At 47.9% G+C, this 23435-nt stretch overlaps 1 long non-coding RNA gene across 1 annotated transcript; it reads right to left on the bottom strand.

Moving 5' to 3' along the window:
• Positions 1-1332: 1332 nt before the first annotated feature.
• Positions 1333-1795, bottom strand: LOC123124266 (uncharacterized). Its single transcript, XR_006461024.1, has 2 exons — positions 1693-1795; positions 1333-1588 (listed from the first exon to the last, which is right to left on the bottom strand). It is a non-coding gene; the product is annotated as an uncharacterized lncRNA (long non-coding RNA).
• Between the last annotated feature and the right edge of the window lie 21640 nt (positions 1796-23435).

Raw genomic sequence — 23435 nt, 5'->3', positions numbered from 1 at the left:
TGGATCAAGTATGAAGACTTCATTTTACATTTGGGTGATATAAACACTGAGTCCATAGGTATGCCAGAAGGGTGCGTCTTTGATGACATTGTTTTTTGTACTAGAGAGAAATTGCCTGAAGTTTTATCCAAGACCATGCATGTCCACTTCATGGAAACCATGCCAAGTGGTTTTGGTTTTCGAAAAGTTTTGCATTTTCTCCAATGACTAAAGTAAAAACAAAGCCGATAAATGGCCACATTTGTCGCAACATGTAAAAGGTGTCGAAAGTTATTCAAACCGGCAATGAATGCCTACCCAGGGCTTTGCCTTATTGCTGGCAAAAGTTCGGGTCACGACTCTGAGTTTAAAAAGACAGTGTTGAAAAGACAACGTCTAGGTAGGCCATAAGGGTGTGTTTGTGAGGACATCATTTTTTGACTTGCGAGAAATGGCTAGGTGTTTTTTTCCATGACATAGCATGACTAATTCATGCCACCATGCAAAGTGGATTTGGTCTTCAACAAGTATTGTATTTTCTGGAATTATTTCGACGAAAATAGTCTGATAACTGGCCACATGTGTCACAACATGCAAACGTTGTCGAAAGTCATTCAAACCAGGCATGGATGGCTTACATAGGTGTGCCTCCTTGGTGGAAAAACATGGGCTCATTCCTTAGAGGTACAAAAAGCCATGTTGAATAGACGTTGTCTAGGTAGGGAAGCAGGTTGCGTTTTGTGAGCACATCGTTTTTTGACCAGTGAGAAAAGGCACCAAACATTTTCTATGACCTAGCCTGACCAATTCTTGGTATCATTACGAGTGCTTTTTATTTCCGACAATTTTTGCATTTTCTATAACTATTTCAGTGAAAAAGGTTGATTAATGTTCACACGTGTTGCAACATGCAAATGGAGTCAAAAGTCATTCAAAAAAGCCATGAATGCCTACCGTGGGCATTGCCTTATTGGTGGCGGAAGTTCAATTCATTACTCGGATGTAAAAAACAAGATTAAATGGCGGTCTCCACACAGTCATTTTAAAATCTAAGAATGGCTAATATTAATTAAGCATTATTTACCAAAATTTGCATACATTGTTCAGTTTGTGGGAACTGAGATATTTTCTAGTATAAAACAATCTTCTATTTCTTCTTCAACCAAAGTGCCACATTTCAAATTTTACCTTGTATTCGTGCCAAGAAACAATATTGGGGAATGCCCTTGCAGAGAACATAATTAAAGCAGGACATTTCGAACACTACTTTATTTAATGATTCGACTAGTATGAGATTACACAAGGCATATAAATGATATAAAACAACACCATGGATTAATATGACATTTGATAAACATATATTATGAACTTTATTACTTATATACATTTTATTCCAGACACTTGATGGTATATGCATCGATAACCATATTGTATTTCTAGTCACATATGACACATACGCAATAGCGAGCCATGGACTTGCGTACGCAATAATATTGCTTAATTTTCTTTCCAAAATAATATTTTATACAGTCCCCCCAGCATGACCACTTCGTGCATGTCAAGTCTCCAATAAGATGGCTTTGGCAGTTCTCTATGAAAAGGTAAGCATCTGTGTATTTACACAAAAAGGAAGGCATCAGTAGAAAGATGTTAGATTTCTCAAGCACCGATAGTAGGAGATATGCGAGTCGGATAGGGAGTGAAAGAGTGTACCAGTTTGAGTGTAATTTCCTAGAAGCAAAAGCAAAATGAAAAAACAACTCATAGTTTTCCCATCCATTTGTTTGTTTTTCTGTGCTCTTGTTCATGTGTTCGGCTAGGTATACGTGATGCGACTTATATAGCCATCTAGGAACATTTATTGCCAACATAAACCGTCTAAGGACATTTATTGGAAGAACCTTGTAGTCAAGATTAGTAATATCTTACCGCATTAATGTCCACCGCCCGTCTTGTCATGTTTCTGAGATAGTTTTGAATCCATGGGATATGAATATCTATATCTGTTCCACAAATGGGAGTATTAATGAGATGTCATTATTATGATTAATTTCTTTTTAGGATGGAGCTTATAATTTGAGTTAGATATCTTATCAAATCTTGTTGGGCTCATGTGCTTTATATGTTGTAGGGAATATATACCTTGGGTCACCTAGCAGAAATTCCATTTGTATTTAAATACCTTCAAACATTTCCAGTTTTTCTCTAACTAGTAAAATCATAGAATATTTTTAATCACCCGGCCGAAATTGACATGAATTAATTTTTCTTGTAGCTGATTTGATGGTTTTCTTTCATTCACAGAGAGTGTACAGTGCACGGATACATCGGGACTTTGCGGCCTCGGCCAGACATCTGTGGAGTTCCATCAGGAGGAGCACAGTATGTTCAATCTCACCCGTCCTTGGTTGGCATGGCCTACTTTCCTGAACATATACTATATATTGCTAAATTTGGATAAAAGGTGCCACATGAAGAATATACGTCAAGGGGGATTTTTCTTGTTTCTATATTAGGCAAACTAGTTGACCCGTTGCGCCAAATGGCGCAGAGACCGGCTAAAGCCATGTTGTCGATGAAAGTACTTTCATCTTGCAAGGACATATTCGATACTCGTAGTAGAAATCCCATGTGTTAAAACCATACTATTTTGAAAATATGTCTATCACATTGCGAAATCCGAGTTTGAAAAAAAAAATTGTATAACCCGTTGCGCCAAAAAAGTATATTTGTATAACATTGGCCCGTTGCGCCAAATGGCATAGAGTCCCATTTAAATCCATGTACTTGCTAAAAATACTTGCATTTTTTCAGTAACTGTGTTTGAGCAAATACATAGGGTAAGAACTTAGTAACAGTTTAATTGATTGTGTGTTTAAGCTCACATAAAAGGCAAAATGGCAACAGCAGAGTACAATTGCATCATGTGAACCAGCAGCCAAAATTAGTTAGCTAATAAATGGTTTGAAGGGAACCAAACATATCAGAGTAGTTTATCCCACGTCTCATTCTCTTCGAAAATGAGCCCAAGTGGCCATCAACGAAAATTCAATTGTTTTGATACAACAACGGTAAGAGAAATGAGTAACCATCAAAGAAAGAAAGCGTTTAAATTGGGTTTTTTTAACCATAGAGCACTACTAGAATTCTGGACTACGCCGAGTGCCACGGACACTCGGCAAAGGGCCGAAAACCGCCGGCAAAGCCTTTGCCGAGTGTCACCCTCGGCGAAAGCCACCCGGCGTACACCTCTTCGGCAAACAGGAGTTTGCAGAGAGCCAGAACACCAGCACTCGGCAAAGACTTTGCCGAGAGCCAAATAGTACCACTCGGCAAAATAAAGTAGCTAACGGATAGCAGACGGTGACGGCGGTTCCTGACATGTGGGACCAGGCGAACAGGCCGAGGGCCAACTTTGCCGAGAGCCACTCTCGGCAAAGCCACCCACTAGGTGGCTGACACGTGTCAGCTCCTGACATGTGGGACCAGGCGAACAGGCCGAGGGCCAACTTTGCCGAGAGCCACTCTCGGCAAAGCCACCCAGTAGGTGGCTGACACGTGTCAGCTCCTGACATGTGGGACCAGGCGAACAGGCCGAGGGCCAACTTTGCCGATAGCCACTCTCGGCAAAGCCACCCAGTAGGTGGCTGACACGTGTCAGCTCCTGACATGTGGGACCAGGCGAACAGGCCGAGGGCCAACTTTGCCGAGAGCCACTCTCGGCAAAGCCACCCAGTAGGTGGCTGACACGTGGGACCAGGCGAACAGGCCGAGTGCCAACTTTGCCGAGTGCCGCTCTCGGCAAAGGGAGCCAGTAGCAGGCTGACACGTGTCAGCTTCCGACACATGGGGCCAGGAGAAACAGGCCGAGGGCCATCTTTGCCGAGAGCCACGCTCGGCAAACTCTATCTTTGCCGAGTGTGGCTCTCGGCAAACTGAGCCAATAGGGGAGGGCCACGTCACTTCTCCTAAAAGCCATGAAAATACTTTGCCGAGAGCCACCGTCGGCAATCCTTTTTCGTTTACCGAGAGGCCTTTTGGTAAAGTTGCCAGGAGGGCTACAGGTTATTATCCTTTACCGAGAGGCCTCTCGGTAAAGGGTGCATTCTGGTCCAGTTTCACAGTCATTGCCGAGAGCCGCCCTCAACAATGGTGTGCCCAGGAGCCTTTTTTCCCTGTTTCTGTTTCTTTCCTGCAGCGAAACATATACAGCAGCATATAGTTCATCACACATAGAACATGTCACATATAGGCATCACTGAACAAAAGAAGCAATGATTGATTCTGAAAAACATTCCACATAAAAGCAATAGTGCATAAAAGCAATAGACCACAAGTTTACAAGTCTCCAGATGCAAGAGTTCTCAACATACAAGGAACAGTTTCAAACATAACATAACATGAAGTTCACGCGATTTTGGAGATCGCAGTGATAACATCAACATTAGAAGGCATCATTCCGTTTGCTGCCACAACTCCATCAACCGGAGTGATAACATCAACATTAGAAGGCATCATTCCCTTTGCTGCCCCAACTCCACCAACTTGAGGTGGAACTACTGGAACATTGTTCGACCCTTGTGATGGGTTGAGCTGTGATGGATTGACCCAATAGTGAGATGAATGCATATGGTAATGCCGAAAATGGTGATAGAAATAGTTTGAACGAAACTCACAATGTTCCACTCTAGCGTCGGTGGCATCTCTGGCACTGGTTGGCCTTGCATGGAATAAAGATTGGCCACCATATGTTGTAAAGACTTAACTAGATCATCTTGTGCCTTCAGCTTCGCCCGTTTTCATCTCGTTCTTTCTCGGTGTCAATCAGTCGAGTCTACAATATGGCAATGCAAATGTCATTCATGTTGAAATGCAAATATGCAGGACCATGAAGGATCAATGAAGAAGCACTGACCTGAATATCCTCAATAATGCTCACGGAATGTGGTACGTGACGCTCTACGGTAGGAGTAGAGCCAGTACGCATAGCACGGAGCGTGTTGACTCTCGGAAGGGAGGAGGTTATGAAAGAATCGAGGTGAACCGCCATCCGGCCATTCGGTCTACCGCCTACTACGGCAATGGCCATAAGAGGGTCAAACGGTAGCACGTGAGGATCAGCGTCAGGCCCGTACGTCTCCTTCAATTTTTTGGTGTAGTTCTCTCCATCTGACCGGGCTTTAGAGCTGATCCAGTCCCTCTCCAGGTGGAGAGGGTCCTTGTCCTTGTCGTCTTTGGTACGTTTGATGGTCCATGCCTCAAAGTAAGTGATATCCTTGCCAGTGTCTTCTTTCTGCAAAAGAAAGCGATCCAAACAATCAAGGGAATGCTCACAAATGAAAGATAACATGATGAAAAGAAAAGGATGTGGTTGCCTACATGTTTTGAGACGACACCTGGGATGGTGAGGTTGCCTTTACGGTGCCCTCGACCCCCCAACAACTTACGCCATTCAGATATTACTTTGTGTTCATCCTGCCACCCTGGATCTGTCCACCATTCGACGATCTTCTCCCAGCACGGACGTTTGTCAGCGCACCACCGAGGAATCACCTGTAAATTAAACAAATATATCTTAGTAAGGATTCTAATTTTGTGGTAATGTAGGGAATAGCAAGCATCCATCGTCACTTGCCTTGAAGTAATTGTCCCATGAAAGATGCGTCCCTCGAGCCTCCTGTTTGGAAATCCTATGGTTGAGATAGTCCGCGTGATACTTGACCACTAACCGGACGCGCTCCTCATAGTGCATGTCGTGGACTAGTTTCTTGGCAATACTCTCGACCACCACATTTGCACAATCCTTCTGACCCTCAACGCATGTATAGAAATCCTACAAACATGCATACATGTGAGAAGGGTTAAATCATGACTATGGAAAATTTAAACCTTTTGGTATTGACATTTAGGTGCTTGAAAGGACTTACCCAGAAATCATTGACCACTCGCATGGCTCTGTTATCATAAACCCTCTGACACATATCCAGGAAATCCGGTGCAAGTTTGTAGTGATCCCATGACCAAGCTGGCTCAATGATACCGTTCGGCAAAGTGACCAATCCAGGATAATTTAACCTACAAAGACCCCCAATGATGCCACTCAGCGACCGTGGCAGATGCCTCTCACCACCTTTTACTAAGCTTCTGCATTTCGAAGAGTGAAGTCATATTATATGTGAGGAAATGACAAAAGGTACAATTTATATGGGATGGGTCGAGATAACCACTTACTTCTCTCCCATTGGTTTAATCAACACGTCTCTATGCACATATGGACGTCTTGGAAGCTTTGAAGGACCACGCAGCCACACTTTCCCTCTGGAAGTAGTGCTGATAGTCGAACCACTCGGTTGCGAACCGCTCACCTCGTGGTGCTCTGTCACCCGTGAGAGTCCATCCCCACCCTCAGAAACCTGACGAACAACCAGCCTCCTCTCGGCGGCATCGTCCTCCACCACCTCCTCCTCCTCATCCTCCACCACCTCCTCCGCAAAATCCTCCTCGTCCTCCTCCTCACATGCCTCATCCCCATCCTCTGTTTCCTCCTCCTGAGCATGGTGAAGCACTGCATCAGAGGGTCGAGGAGAAGAAAGAGGTGCTCTACTCCGGGCTGCTTTACGTACTCCTCCTCCTGCCTCACATACTCCCCCTCCTCGTCCGCCTCCTCCTCCTGTCTCACCTACTACCCCTCCTCGTCCGCCTCCTCCTCCTGCTCCCCCTCCTCGTCCGCCTCCTCCTCCTGCCTCACCTACTCCCCCTCCTCGTCCGCCTCCTCGTCCGCCTCCTCCTCCTGCCTCACCTACTCCCCCTCCTCGTCCGCCTCCTCCTCCTGCCTCACCTACTCCCCCTCCTCGTCCGCCTCCTACTCCTCCCCCACGTGGTACTCGACCTTGTTTCGCATGTTTTGTCAGACGGGTGTCCAGACCCACCAATCCTTTGGCCTTCTTGGCGGTTGTGGCAACCGATGAAGGAGCGGCCACCGCTTTCACCGGTCGAGCAGGTTGATCATTGTACAGATCATTGACTTTTTTCAAACTTTCCTTTGGAATCTTCTTGCTACCTGTCATGTTTCAATCACCTGATACGAAGAAGAACAAACCAGTTAGTACACATGATACAACTTGATGTAAATACAATAAATATATCACATATGAAGAATAAATGGAATTATCACAATAATACATATAGTTGTTACACACACAAATACATAGAGTTGTTGCACACACGAATACATAGATTTGTTGCGCACAAGAATACATAGAGTTGTTACACACACGAATACATAGAGTTGTGACACACATACATAGAGTTCTCACACGATTACATGGAGTTGTTAGAAATAAGGGTCAATATAAGGTGCAACATTTTGATCAGGGCTTTCATCATCGCTATCACGCCCGTTCATACATTCATCCTCGAAGTCTTCAGGGCTCTCGGTAATGGCCACCTTTTCCGAGAGTTGCTCTCGGTAAAGCATCTAACCTAGATCTCTTTCCTTCTTGTGCATTCTCGATAATATGTATTATACTTTTTTTGTTGTTTTCTTTCATGCTTGGCAAACAATCTTAGCACATCATAATTACCGTCTTGTATTTTCTTCTTCGGATGGGCCTCATCCGGTTCTAGAGACCGGCACCCCTCCGGTGGCCCTGGCGGTCTAGGGTGTTGTTCGGCACCTAGAGGGGGTAGTCCGCGGTGAATAACTGCTTCTTCGTGTTAGTGCATGTCATCGCGAGATGACAGACCAAGTCTAGGCCCGTTCTGTCACGGGATCGCCCACCGAAGACTCTGTCTCGGGGACGAACGCAGCCGGTACTCGACGTTCTCGCCCGTGTGTGTGGTTTGTGAGGCACGTGCCACGTCAAGGACGTGCGTTGCTTATTCAAATAGCACACCACCCCTGCATGCATATGCATGGGCCACGCGCATGTAGGGGTGCCCCCCCCTCGGGCGATCTCCATATCGAGCACCCATCCGCTGGCCCCGGCGGTCTAGGGCGTTATTCGGCACCGAGAGGGTGTAGTCCTCGGTGAATAACTGCTTCTCGTGTTAGTGCATGTCATCGCGTGATGACAGACCAAGTCTAGGCTCGTTCTGTCACGGGATCACCCACCGAAGATTCTGTCTCGGGGACGGACGCAGCCGGTCCTCGACGTTCCCGCCCGTGTGTGGTTTGTGAGGCACGTTTCACGTCAAGGACGTGCGTTGCTTATTCAAATAGCACACCACCCCCTGCATGCATATGCATGGGCCACACGCATGTAGGGGTGCCCTCCCCCCTCGGGCAGTCTCTATATCGAGCACCCATCTGGTGGCCCCGACGGTCTAGGGCATTATTCAGCACCGAGAGGGTGTAGTCCACGGTGAATAACTGCTTCTCCGTGTTAGTGCATGTCATCGCGAGATGATAGACCAAGTCTACGCCCGTTCTTCAAGATAGTCTATGGGTATCGAGAGGGAATGTGTCCGGTTTGTGGAGGAAGTGCGGGTCCTGTTGCTCCGTTGGCCTCGAAACTTCTTGTGCTCTCAAAGGAGGCCATCGCATGTATATGCATGGGCTATCCGGTGGCACCGGCGGTCTAGGAAGTTGACCGGCACCGAGAGAGGGGGTAGGCCACAGTCAACAACTGCTTCTTCTCATGTTTTTTACTTTACACTCTTTAAAGTTGAGTTTTGAAATAATTCATCAAAAGTCATGGAATTTATAAACTTTGGTCGTAAAAGCATATGAAATATGAGATACAAAAAAGATAGTGCAAAACAAAGACAAAAAGAGAAGGGAAAAAAATTAGAGCAGTGGTTACCGAGGGTCGATTCTCGGCTCTCGGTAATGGCCACCTTTTCCGAGAGTTGCTCTCGGTAAAGCATCTAACCTAGATCTCTTTCCTTCTTGTGCATTCTCGATAATATGTATTATACTTTTTTTGTTTTCTTTCATGCTTGGCAAACAACCTTAGCACATCATAATTACCGTCTTGTGTTTTCTTCTTCGGTTGGGCCTCGTCCGGTTCTAGAGACCGGCACCCCTCCGGTGGCCCCGGCGGTCTAGGGCGTTGTTCGGCACCTAGAGGGGGTAGGCCACGGGGAATAACTGCTTCTTCGTGTTAGTGCATGTCATCGCGAGATGACAGACCAAGTCTAGGCCCATTCTGTCACGGGATCTCCCACCGAAGACTCTGTCTCGGGGACGATAGCAGCCGGTCCTCGATGTTCCCGCCCGTGTGTGTGCTTTGTGAGGCACGTGCCACATCAAGGACATGCGTTGCTTATTCAAATAGCACACCACCCCTGCATGCATATGCATCGGCCACGCGCATGTAGGGGTGCCCTCCCCCCCCCCTCGGGCGGTCTCCATATCGAGCACCCATCCGGTGGCCCCGGCGGTCTAGGGCGTTATTACGCACCGAGAGGGTGTAGTCCACGGTGAATAACTGCTTCTCCGTGTTAGTGCATGTCATCGCGAGATGACAGACCAAGTCTAGGCTCGTTCTGTCACGGGATCACCCATCGAAGATTCTGTCTCGGGGACGAACGCAGCCGGTCCTCGACGTTCCCGCCCGTGTGTGTGGTTTGTGAGGCACGTGCCACGTCAAGGACGTGCGTTGCTTATTCAAATAGCACACCACCCCTGCATGCATATGCATGGGCGACGCGCATGTACGGGTGCCCTCCCCCCCTCGGGCGGTCTCCAAATCGAGCACCCATCCGGTGGCCCGAGCGGTCTATGGCATTATTCGGCCCCGAGAGGGTGTAGTCCACGGTGAATAACTACTTCTCCATGTTAGTGCATGTCATCGTGACATGACAGACCAAGTCTAGGCTGGTTCTGTCACGGGATCACCCACCGAAGATTTTATCTCGGGGACGGACGCAGCCGGTCCTCGACGTTCTCGCCCGTGTGTGTGGTTTGTGAGGCACGTGTCACGTCAAGGACGTGCGTTGCTTATTCAAATAGCACACCACCTTTGCATGCATATGCATGGGCCACGCGCATGTAGGGGTGCTCTCCCCCCCCCCTCGGGCGGTCTCTATATCGAGCACCCATCCGGTAGCCCCAGCGGTCTAGGGTGTTATTCGGCACCGAGAGGGTGTAGTCCACGGTGAATAAATGCTTCTCCGTGTTAGTGCATGTCATCGCGAGATGACAGACCAAGTCTAGGCTCGTTCTGTCACGGGATCACCCACCGAAGATTCTGTCTCGGGGACGGACACAGCCGGTCCTCGACATTCACGCCCGTGTGTGTGGTTTGTGAGGCACGTGTCACGTCAAGGACGTGTGTTGCTTATTCAAATAGCACACCACCCCTGCATGCATATGCATGGGCCACACGCATGTAGGGGTGCCCTCCCCCCCCTCGGGCAGTCTCTATATCGAGCACCCATCCGGTGGCCCCAGCGGTCTAGGGCATTATTAGGCACCGAGAGGGTGTAGTCCACGGTGAATAACTGCTTCTCGGTGTTAGTGCATGTCATCGCGTGATGATAGACCAAGTCTAGGCCCGTTCTTCAAGATAGTCTATGGGTATCGAGAGGGAATGTGTCCGGTTTGTGCAGGAAGTGCGGGTCCTGTTGCTCCGTTGGCCTCAAAACTTCTTGTGCTCTCAAAGGAGGCCATCGCATGTATATGCATGGGCTATCCGGTGGCCCCGGCGGTCTAGGAAGTTGACCGGCACCGAGAGAGGGGGTAGGCCACGCTCAACAACTGCTTCTTCTCATGTTTATTACTTTACACTCTTTAAAGTTCTCTCTCGGTGCCGGTCTAGAAAGTTGACCGGCACCGAGAGAGGGGGTAGGCCACGGTCAACAACTGCTTCTTCTCATGTTTTTTACTTTACACTCTTTAATGTCGAGTTTTGAAATAATTCATCAAAAGTCATGGAATTTATAATCTTTGGTCGTAAAAGCATATGAAATATGAGATACAAAAAAGATAGTGCAAAACAAAAACAAAAAGAGAAGGGGAAAAATTAGAGTAGTGGTTACCGAGGGTCGATTCTCGGCTCTCGGTAATGGCCACCTTTTCCGAGTGAGTCCTCGGTAAAGCATCTAACCTAGATCTTAACCTTTCCCCTTTCGTTTGTATCTTCATTCCCCTCCTCTCTTCCCTGCTCCACCGCCGCCGCCGACGCCGAAATCGCCACCGCCGCCGCCACCACCAACTGCGGCCGCCACCCCTCCTCCACCGCTCCCAACTGCGGCCACCGCCACACCCTCCTCCACCGCCCCCAACTGCGGCTGCCGCCACCCCCTCCTCCATCGCCACCCCCTCCTCCACCGCCATCCCCTCCTCCACCGCCCTCCACCGCCACCAACTGCGGCCGCCACCCCTCCTCCACCGCTCCCCACTGCGGCCACCGCCACCCCTCCTCCACCGCCCCCAACTACGGCCACCGCCCCCAAGCTTCATGGCCGGCAGCGGCGCGGCGGTTCTTCGATGCGGCCCAAGGACGGCCGCCGCAGCAGAGCTTCTCCGGTAGCGCGGCAGCTAGAGATGCCCTCAGGTTAGTATCAGATTCTATGCCTAGAGTAGGATATTTTGTACAAATGTAGGAAATATGCACAAATGTGATTAAAAGTAGTAGAGGAAGATGGTCCTGTTTAGTAATGCCTAGAGTAGTATGGAAGTTTGGAAGTTTGGAGTAATGCCTAGAGTAGAATGCTTTGGTTTTGACTCCTATGTTTGACTGGTTTAGTTTTAGTTAAACCGAATGAGTGCTCGAAGTATTTAGTTTCAGTTGAAACTAGTTCTCTGAACTTCTTGTCTCTAAACTAATGCTTGTCGTCGGTAAGTGGCTTGGCGTGGGGATAAGGTTGTGGATGCTTTGTTTTTGCCGAAGGATCAGCACCTCTATGCTTGTGCTTTTTTAGATAAATACTAGAGTAGATCAATGAAACTATATACTTGTGCTTGTTTCCTTGTCAGTGCTATGGCATTAGTAAATGGAACTATATATCTGAGACTTGATTGAGCTATTTGTGTTATTTTTTGCCATATATGATATGACACTTAGATTAGGAAGATTTTTCTTTGGAACTGAGAGTAACCATATATATTTTGTTTTTCAGATTCTGATGGGAGCACTGGTAGTAAGTACTGGAGAGTCCCGATTGGTAGGACCGAGTCGTCCGCCTCCCATCAGGCCACAACCGAGGCATCGTCATCATTGGATGGCGATGCCGGAGTGGACTTAGATACACCAGATCCGCTCGCTACCGAGTCGGGCGACATGGAGGCCTCGGATGGCTCGGGGTCTACCTCGAGCAACATTTCCAAGAGGAAGAAATCCGGGCGTGGTCCGGGGAAGGTCCCAGAACCAACTGCTGCCAGCAACCGTCCTGTCATTTGCCCGACAGGAGAGGGGTAAGCAAGCATTTCATTTGCATCATATTTTGGATGCCACAGCTTTGACACTCACATATGCTTGTCTTTTATATCATGCAGTCAGTGGGAATTTATCCTGACACAACCTAAGGGGGCACGCCCGCCGAACCACGTCATCGGCTCCCTCTTGAGGAAGCACTTCCCTGGATTGTCCAAGCCGGGTGATGACGATCCGCCGTCGCCAGGTTTAACCTGGGAGCATTACCTACACAACAAGGATGAGCACGATGTCACCATGGCCACTCGGGTCATCAATGCTTTTTTTGTAAGTATCTTCGCTCCGACCACTGCATTTTTCCATATCCAAATCCTTGCTTGCGTGGATGGTGAGAAGATGCCATATGCTTTTTTGTAGCAAACATTTTCTTGCGTGCATGGTGAGCAGCAGAAGGCGATCAAAGGCATCGTGAAATCTGCCCAGAAGATACTCTCTGACACCAAGCACACGCTGCGGTACAAAGCCGTGATGCAGTGTCGGCCACTCGATGAGAAGGGAGAGAAGATGACAAGGAAGACTGCTTGCCAGACCAACTTGTCGCGAGAAGAATACCTGTCAGTGGTAAGTGACTACATCGGTTGCTAGTACTTTGATCCATCCCTCTTGTTCCTCAATTATTCGATTTTGTCTGACTAGGTGAAGGAACCCTGGATGAAGGAGGATTGTTGGGAGGCCCTGGTTGACATGTGGTGTGACCCAGCATGGCAGGCGCAGCATGTGGAGAAGGGAAACGAACGAGCCAAAATGTTAGGCCCGGCTCATGTCCAAGGGAGCCGGAACCTAACCGCTCTCAAGCAACACATGGTATGTGGATTAAGATGTTAACTTTTTCGCACGGTGCATCTTGGTTCATTCAACTTGATGGCTAATTTTGCAGGAGGCGAAGGTTGGTCGCCCGGTCCACATCCTGGAAGCCTGGAGAGAAGGCCACAAGGGGAAGGATGGCGCCGAGTTCTGCAGCGAGTCGGCGGAGGAGAAGTGGGGACCTTCAAAGAGGTCTTCGAGGAGGTGCACGGGTAGGAAGCCGAACCTACGTCCAAGCCCCTTGATCCTGAGCTTCTCATCATTGCTGGCGAGGGGAAGGGCCATGGCCGCCACCTCCTCTCGGAAACATGGTCGTCTGGGACACTACTGTTGTGCCACAACTTTTTCGAGAGCGGCTCTCGGAAAAAAAAAGACGAGCATTGCGGAGACTAGCTCTCGGCAAAGCTATGTAAACTGTCGGCCCGCATGTGGGCCACGCTGTCGTACTGGTCAGAAGGATTGCCGAGGGCCGCTCTCGGCAAAGATATCGTCATTTTTTTCAAAAATATTTAGCAAGTTATTTAAAACTTTTACTGATAAATGTGACCAGTGGGACCACATGTCAGTTAGAAAGAACACACATAAAAAAAATAGGATGTTGCATATGCTTTGCCGAGAGTGACACTCGGCAAAGTACGCAGTAACTGACGGAGCCGTCTGTTGCGGACGGGCATGCCACGTGGCTCCTCTTTGCCGTGAGCGGCTCTCGACGTCTGCAGGGTTTGCCGTGCGGTGCCTCTTTGCCGTGAGGCATTGACGGCAAAGATGGCAGTTTGCCGTGAAGGTGGGTTTGCCCAGAGTGACACTCGGCAAAGCTTGATTTGCCGAGTGTCCGTGTTTTAGCACTCGGGGAAGAGCATTACACCTGACGTACCTGAAAATTCCAGTAGTGGAGGAGAGTTGCATGTAAACTTTACAGAAGAAGGCCGATGTCAAGGAACAGCATATTGACATACTCATCCTGCTCTCGGTTCTGGTCAACGGTCCACATAATCAACTCCTGGCCAACGCCTTCAGCAACGACCACGACAGCATGCCCCTTCTCTATCCTTTCACTAGTCATCAACCTGTGTGCCTGCACGGGCTAGCATTACATGTGTCTATATTATATGTTTCTCAAAAAACGAATAGTTCCATTGTCCTATTTATTATCGTATGTACTCCAAAGTAGCATGTTTTTTCTTACACTTACAAGTGCATTATATAAAGACTTTACTGGTTCACAGTGAACACCTATTGTTTCTTCTGAATTGTCAGACATATATCAAAAGCTGGACTATATATGTAGACCGTCCGACCGTATGAACAGAACCATCACATCTAGATATCACAAAATCTAGGACATCCATATGATGGACTTGCAGCTAGATGGCTTGGATTATTGCGCGTTGGTCTTTGCAGCGATCAGGAACTCAGGATCAGGCTCGTATTACCCCCCGTATTTCACCGTACAGCTATTTATTAGCCACCGTATTATCACTCTATCAATAGTGCTATCCCAGTGGATCACTGTGCATACCAACGCATTCACACTTCCGTCATATAAGTTGTGTTTAGCCATCAAACGAACGCCGGCCGCTCCCAAGCTTCATATTCGATATTTATACAACTCACCTCACCACGGCTCGACGCACAAAGAACACCACCGTAGCCATGGCCTCTCCTTCATCTTCAGTCCGATCAAGAGACTGGCGCTCACACCGCCCACTCATCATGTGCCCCGATTGTCGCGAGGGTCGAGATCAATAGCAGCCGTCAAACTGGCAAGAATCTGAGGAAGCGAAGTGTCTGGTCGACAGTGTAAACTATCTCTGTCGAACTATGTCCTTCGTCCCCTCAATTCGTTTTTCTACTGAACCCATTTTTCTCTTGCTTTTACATAGTATTGACAGGGACCAAACAAATGTGGTTGCTTCAGATTTTCCAATCTTTTTTGTCTCCAAGTCTCCTTCATCTTCTTCATCCGCCCAAGTGATTCTTCCCCCATCCCTGAATCCGGGGAAATCCAAACATCTTCTACAACAGGAAATATAATTGGTTCAACAATCAACACCAACCGACTGCCGTGCAGCAACTGCATCCCTTATGACTGATTCACTCATCCTGTATCCAATCGAAGAATGATGCTCTGGCCACGGTAGCCGAACAAACAATAAGATCTGAGGGTAGCAGACGGATGACGAAGAAAATCTCGTCCTAAACTTTGCCAAGACCCAAACCGATGCCATAACGGTAAGAGACTCACCACTTGCAAATCTGGTAGAACTTGCCTTGATTGGCCAAGAAAAACTCCATCCCGTCCATGGAGAACAAAGTCTCGCCTGGTGTGCGAGAAGTAGGGGACGGCTGGTCGAGCGATGTACTCCTGGTACAATCTAGCAGAAAGTACAAAGTGATCATCACCCCCTGTAGTGCCCCACCGGCGTCCGCCAAATTTTATAAATTCAAAGTTGCCCGCATGGCACATCATGTTCTCGCAATCCTCGGACAGTATAATCTCCTGCGTATAAATCAGGAACACCAAATGGACGACACCGCTGTATTTCCAGCAAACAATCAGCGTATAGTTATTTGAAAAGTAGGGCACACTGATCACAACGCTAGAATGACAGGACGAGATAAAGGGAGCTATGTAGCTCGGCCTCTAAAACGTCTCTTGTTGTGGAACGTAGCATGCAATTTTAAAAAAATTCCTACGATCACGCAAGATCTATTTAGGAGATGTATAGCAACGAGAGGGGAAGAATGTGTCCACGTACCCTCGTAGACCGAAAGCGGAAGCGTTATGTTAACGCGGTTGATGTAGTCGAACGTCTTCACGATCCAACCAATCCAAGTACCGAACGTACGGCACCTCCGTGTTCAGCACACGCTCAGCTCGATGACATCCCTCGAACTCTTGATCCAGTAGAGGGTCGAGGGAGAGTTCCGTCAGCACGACGGCGTGGCGACGGTGTTGGTGATGTGATCCGCGCAGGGCTTCGCCTAAGCACTACGACGCTATGACCGGAGGCGTAAACTATGGAGGGGGCACCGCACAAGGCTAAAACAAATCTTGGTGTGCCTTTGGGGTGCCCCCTGTCCACATATATAAAGGGGGGGGGGGAGGAGGCCGACGGCCTAGGAGGGGCGCACCAAAGGGGGGAGTCCTACTTGGACTAGAGTCCAAGTAGGATTCGGCCCCGTCCACCTTTTCCTTCGAACGGAGGGGGAAAGAGGGAAGGAGAGGAGACCCTACCCTTCCTATTCGGACTCCCCTTGGGGTGGGGGGCGCGCCTCCCCCTTGTGGGCTGTCCCCTCTTCTCTCCCATGGATCATGAGGCCCATGATTTCCCACGGGGGGTTCCGGTAACCCCTCGGTACTCCGATAAAATACCCGAATCACTTGGAACCATTCCGATGTCCGAATACAACCTTCCAATATATGAATCTTTACCTCTCGACCATTTCGAGACTCCTCGTCATGTCCGCGATCTCATCCGGGACTCCGAAAAAGCTTTGGTCACCAAAATACATAACTCATAATACAAATCGTCATCGAACGTTAAGCGTGCGGACCCTACGGGTTTGAGAACTATGTAGACATGACTGAGACACATCTCCGGTAAATAACCAATAGCGGAACCTGTATACTCATATTGGCTCGTACATATTCTACGAAGATCTTTATCGGTCAAACCGCATAACAACATACGTTGTTCCCTTTGTCATCGGTATTTTACTTGCCCGAGATTCGATCGCCGGTATCATCATAACTAGTTCAATCTCGTTACCGGCAAATCTCTTTACTCGTTCCGTAATGCATCATCCCGTAACTAACTCATTAGTCACATTGCTTGCAAGGCTTATAGTGATGTGCATTACCGAGAGGGCCCAGAGATACCTCTCCGATACATGGAGTGACAAATCCTAATCTTGATTTATGCCAACCCAACAAACACCTGCGGAAGCACCTGTAAAGCATCTTTATAATCACCCAGTTACGTTGTGACATTTGATAGCAGACAAGGTGTTCTTCCGGTATTCGGGAGTTGCATAATCTTATAGTCAGAGAAACATGTATAAGTCATGAAGAAAGCAATAGCAATAAAACTTAACGATCATTATGCTAAGCTAACGAATGGGTCTTGTCGATCACATCATTCTCCTAATGATGTGATCCTGTTCATCAAATGACAACACATGCCTATGGTTAGGAAACTTAACCATCTTTGATTAACGAGCTAGTCTAGTAGAGGCTTTACTAGGGACATTGTTTTGTCTATGTGTCCACACATATATCAAGTTTCCGGTTAATACAATTCTATCATGAATAATAGATATTTATCATGATATAAGGAAATATAAATAACAACTTTATTATTGTCTCTAGGGCATATTTCCTTCACCTCTCTCCTATACTGCAGTATTTAAAATGAACTACAACTTGCCAATTGGAGCGGCGGTATATGAAAGAGTGAATCACTCCAGTATTTAAAATGGAGTGGTGCTATAAGAAAGAGTCAATCACATAGAAATGTCAAGTAAGTTGAAGAAACTCTGATGAAGTGAGAAGAGTGCGGTTTTTCTACACCCACCCTCGGTGCACCCACGCAAGAAAGCATACCAAAACATTTCAAAAAAATCTGAAACTTTGTGGGAATGTTCATCAACAAATGTTAGAGAGCCTTGCAAATTTTGGTGGTCAAATGACATTCGAGGAGCTCTATACAAAAAAAATTATAAGAGCCATGCAAAGATCAGCTTCTGTGGTAATTCAAGGAGAACAAAAATAGTTGTACTCATGAATTAGTGATGCGGGACTCACCTTCTTAAAACGTTAGGTGAAGGCTGCCACCGAAGTAGATAAAATTTTCTAGACTAATACTCCTTCGTTTCAAAATATAAGACGTGTTTGATACTGTCATAGTGTCAAATATTTTGATACAGAGGGAGCAGGTGGAGAAAATCACCGCATGAACCGTTGAACAAAGGGGTCATTGTGCATGACTTACATGTAGCTAATGCGTGAATAACATGGCAGACTAACAACCATCTGAAGAAAAATCTATGCACACATTATTTCTACAGTATGCGTAGGAAAAATTTATTGATGTAGACCCACAGATATTGATACATTTATCTTGCAGATGGAAGAACCCACAGATATTGATACATTTATCTTGCAGATGGAAGAGAAACTCGGAAACACCAAGTGAGACATCATTCGTACGTACCTGAGAAAATGGAGAATCATGTCAGAACTGAAAGATTGTACTTACTTTCACTGTGATAGTAATTTCACCCTATTTGTGAAATTATATCTGCCATAAATTTCTACAACACTTTCTTTTACCATTGTACAGTTCACTGAATTATTTTACTGGCATAGAAGACCATTGTACAGTTCACTTTCTTTTAATAATCAAGTTTAGCATGAGTTCCTCAGCTTTATGAACAAATTTGAGTAGTTTTTGTTGATTACAAACTCACAGTTCCAGATTGGTTAACGATTTCAGTCTCAATATAGCTAATCTAGCAGGATTAATCTCGTAGCGCCAAGCTCTTGTTTTTTCCAATAGCACATGAATTTTTATACACATGGGTCTCTTGCATGCAAATATCCCCTATGCCATGGGATGGTCTGGCCATCGGGGCGTGACTGATTGTGGTGCTGGCCAATGGGTCAATGATTTAGGGTTTGGTGCTGTGGTGGTGGTCTTCCAGCCACCGTAATCTTGTGTTTGTGATGCTATTGTTGTAGAAATTAGTCCCTGTGCTGGTTAGGGTCTTCTGCTACTTCATATGTTTCGATACAATTTTGATGTTGTTTGATTCGATTCGATTTTACCCTGATGCGGCTTGCTCACGCAGATCAGGAGCACAAGTGTGCGTGGTGGAGAACATCACCAGCGAGTCTGTGGGCCTGCACTGGCGCTCACTCCGATGTCTCCCTCTGGTGGCCGCTTCTTCTTCTACTCCAGCACATGTAAGCCACTGGTTCCACTTCTTTCTCTCATGCTCCATGTGATATGAAGATACATGGATGTCAAGAAATTACATGTTGTTGGTGCCATATGTTACTGATCCTGGCTAACTAAATGTCAAGCATGATTCTATCAAGTGATTTGTTATGCCCATGATGTAGCATCATTTGTCAATTATTTTAGCGAGCTGTAGCATCCTCAAACCTGCCCTAGAATGAGATTTTTAATTAGATGAGTTCCTCCTCTAGACTGTTTACATGTATTTGATGGTTCATATATGATTGCTCCCTTGGTTGTCTCACGTGTATTTCTAGAATGAAGAACATGACAATATACTTGGGTTTACCTCCTGTTTTTCTAGAGTTTGATGAAGAAATTGTGGTAATGGAAACTTATATTGTCTACTTGGTACTGTGTAGTAGAGGATATTTGATTATAGTCTTTTTTACCAATGCATGTGATATTGTAGGTGATATTTGCTTAAACTGTTATAGTTGTGCTGTTACCAAGTCTATATGTCCTACATAGCGTTTATCTGCCCTGAATATGTAGTATTACATTTTTTTTACAGCCATGGGACTTTTTTCAACAAGTTAGGTTCAGTTGTAATTGTTTTTCGATACAATGCGAGTTGTTTATTTACTTCACTAAGTAATATTCTTTTCTCCTCTTGCCTTTACATGAGGTCTGTGCCGATACTTTGTGAAATGATCGAGAAGAGGGGTCTAGAGGGGGGGTGATTAGACCCACAACAAGTAAAAGTGGCGGTTCTTAAGTTCTTCAAGTTGAGATAGAGTTTTAGCACAAGTTTAAGCATTCACAATACATTCAAGCAAGCATGGCAAGAGTATGAGTAGTGAAAAGAGTAAAGCACGCTAATTGCAAGGAAGTAAAGGGATGGGATTGGAGTGTGCAAACGCAATGAAGACACGGAGATTTTTGGCATGGTTCCGATAGGTGGTGCTATCGTACATCCACGTTGATGGAGACTTCAACCCACGAAGGGTAATGGCTGCGCGAGTCCACGGAGGGCTCCACCCACGAAGGGTCGACGAAGAAGCAACCTTGTCTATCCCATCATGGCCATCGCCCACGAAGGACTTGCCTCACTCAGGTAGATCTTAACGAAGTAGGCGATCTCCTTGCCCTTAGAAACTTCTTGGTTCAACTCCACAATCTTGTCGGAGGCTCCCAAGCGACACCTAACCAATTTGCACTACTGGAATTAGCTTATTTGCCATCTGCCGGTTCTTTGCCGTCTGCTGGCTGACGGCAAAGAAGGTCTTTGCTGTCCGCTTTAGGAAAATAGACGGCAACGAACTGGCTGATGGCAAAGAAGGTCTTTGCCATCAGCCAATTCTTTGCCGTCCGCTAGCGGACGGCAAAGAGAGAGGTGGCCCCCGCTAACGAGCTGATCATAAAAAACTTAACGGGCCCCCTTCTTTGCCGTCTGCGACAAAGAGAAAAAAAGCGGACGGCACAGGTGGGGCGGACGGCAAAGAGCTAACCTAACTAACGCCCGAGCCCCACCCCGCCCCTCCATCTCTCTGTTTCTGTCTCCTCCCCGACAACCACCGCCACCCGCCGCCGCCCCCGCCGCCGCCCCCAGCACCCGTCGCCGCCCCCTTGCCCCGCCACCCGCCCACCCATCGCCCCTCGCTCCGTCGCCCCGACCACCCGTCGCTCCCCTTGCCCCACCACCCGCCGCCGCCCCCTTGCCCCGCCACCCGCCCACCCATCGCCCCTCGCTCCATCGCCCCTCGCCCCATCGCCCCGCCGCCCGAACGGCCCACAGCCGCGGCGCCCCGCCGCCCCCACCACCTGCCCAGCGCCCCGAAGCCCTGCGGCCCCCGTCGCCACCGCCACCCTGCCGCTGCGAAGCCCCGGCCAACGCCATCTTCGGTGAGTTTTTTCTGTTTTTTCTTTTTTGCTGTTTAATTGTTAGATTAGACTAGATATGTGTTAGTGTTAGATTTACTGCTAGATTATATTAGATTAGACTAGTGCGTGGGTTTTAGTTAATTAGTTATATAATTATAAGAAGTAGAAAAAAGATGAAAAAAGAAGAAGAAGAAAAGAAGAATATGTAGAAGGGGGAAGAAGAAGAAGAAGAAGAAGAAGAGGAGGAGGAGGAGGAGGAGGAGGAGGAGAAGAAGAAGAAGAAGAAGAAGAAGAAGAAGAAGAAGAAGAAGAAGAAGAAGAAGAAGAAGAAGAAGAAGAAGAAGAAGAAGAAGAAGAGGAGGAGAAGATGAGAAGAAGAGGAAAAAGGAAAATAAGGAAGAAATAAAAGAAGAAGAAGAGAAGGAAAAAAGAAAAAGAAGAAAGGAAAGAAGAAGAAGAAGAAGAAGAAGAAGAAGAAGAAGAGAAGGAAAGAAGAAGGAGAGAAGGAAACACCCCGACCCCATGACCCCCTGACCCCGACCCCGACACCACCCCCCGACACCCTGACCCCCTGACCCCGACGCCACACCCCGACACCCCGACCCCCTGGCCCCGACACCCCGACCCCGACACCACACCCCGACCCCGACACGACACCCCGACCCCGAAACAGCACCCCGACCCCGACACGGCACCCCGACCCCCGACACCTCCCAAAAAGGTGCTCTTTGGCCTTCTAGAACCCCGACCCCTGACAGCCCGACCCCCGACACCCAGACCCCGAAACAGCACCCCGACCCCGACACGGCACCCCGACCCCGACACGCCACCCCGACACCCCGACCCCGACCCCCGACACCCTGACATCATATATTTTTCGATTTTGTTATGAGAAACATCATATATAATTGTGTTGATCGGGTAGATTTAAACATCATATATATTTTTTGATTTTGTTATGAAAAACATCATATATTATTATTCATGTCGGTATTTTTTTTATGTTGTACTAATTTCGTTTACTCTTTGTCATGGCAGGTGTTGTAAGATGGTGGGCGCTGGTCGGGAGCGCTCCGAGGCCCCTTCTTCGTGGGCGCGTGGTGGGAGGTCTTCCATTCCACACGCACCTCTCCGCCGAGCGTTGCTGGACAGTATGGCGACACCGCCGGGCCCTTCTTCGTCGATAGCGGTGCCCGGCAGGGGACGAGGTAAGGGAGGGAAGAAGAGAGGAGCACGTGGTCGCGGGAGAGGAGGTAGGGTGACTGCTAGGGCGCCTTCCTCGCCGCCACCCCCAGCTGTTTCACCCGAGCACGTGACTGCTAGGGTGGACTCGTCCGAGGAGGAGGCTACACGGACTGCGGTCCACGAGCCTTTGGCCCACGAACCTCAGGTCGACGGGCCTTCGGCCCACGAAACCCCGGAGGAGCACACGTCTGGATGGGGTACCTGGCCGGATGAGCCTGAGGGGCCGAGTGGCCATGCTGATGATGGCGGGGAGCCGACTGATATTGAGGAGGAGGGGGGCACCGTCTACCAGTGTGGTTGTACACGGCTCCCGTCCGTGCCGGCGACCCGCGAGCAGAGGTGGTTGATTTACCCTGATGGCGAGAGGTAAGTGCATTTAATCTTTTTGTACCTTCTGCATTCACGTTTCTTCAAATATCTAATGTGTTGGCCTTGTCATGTTGTAGGGGTTGGGACCACCATCATAGTGTCTGCCGGCCCAACTCCGTCCTTGGAGTGCTTTGCCGGCAAAACTTCCCGGGGTTTGTCACGTTGCCTGGTGAGGGTCGGCTTCCAGAGCTTGGATTGAGCTGGGAGCACTACTTGGCTGCCCCGGCCCCGCTGGGTGAGATTATCGACGGTGTCCTGTGCGACACGAGGGCAGACGTGGTCATCAGAAAGTTCTGGGTAATTTCCCTTTACACAATTAAAAATCTTCAACTAGCTAGTTATTAATTGTACTAATCAATATTGTCTCATTTGATTGCAGACATTCTACAGGTGTGAGGAGGGATACGAGGAGGAGGCGGCAAATGTTATCGAGAACGTCTGCAAGCGCCTACTACAGAACTTACGGCACGAGGCTCGGGTGCAGGCTGTTCGAGACTACTAGCCTTGCGTGGTATCAAGAAGCCCAAGCCGGCGTGCCGCGATAAGTTCCTAAGTAAGGAGTAGTACATGAAGGTAATTCTTAAGGCCTTGTACTTACTTCCTTCATTTAGTAATTCATAGCCGTAGCCCTCAAGTTTCTATTTGCTAACTTAGGCGCCTCCGAGATGGTGTGCGGATCGGATGGATTGTTGGGAGGTGTTGGTCAATGAGTGGTGCTCAAAAGAATGGCTAGCCATCCACAACGCGGCCAAGGACAAACGTGCCCAAATGGAAGGTGTGCCACACCATCAAGGCAGCTCCAACTTATATC

Source organism: Triticum aestivum, chromosome 5D (assembly GCF_018294505.1).
Source record: "Triticum aestivum cultivar Chinese Spring chromosome 5D, IWGSC CS RefSeq v2.1, whole genome shotgun sequence".
Classification (NCBI taxonomy): domain Eukaryota; kingdom Viridiplantae; phylum Streptophyta; class Magnoliopsida; order Poales; family Poaceae; genus Triticum; species Triticum aestivum.
The sequence above is the reverse complement of the archived record's forward strand: the minus strand, read 5'-3'. Positions and strand labels throughout refer to the sequence as shown.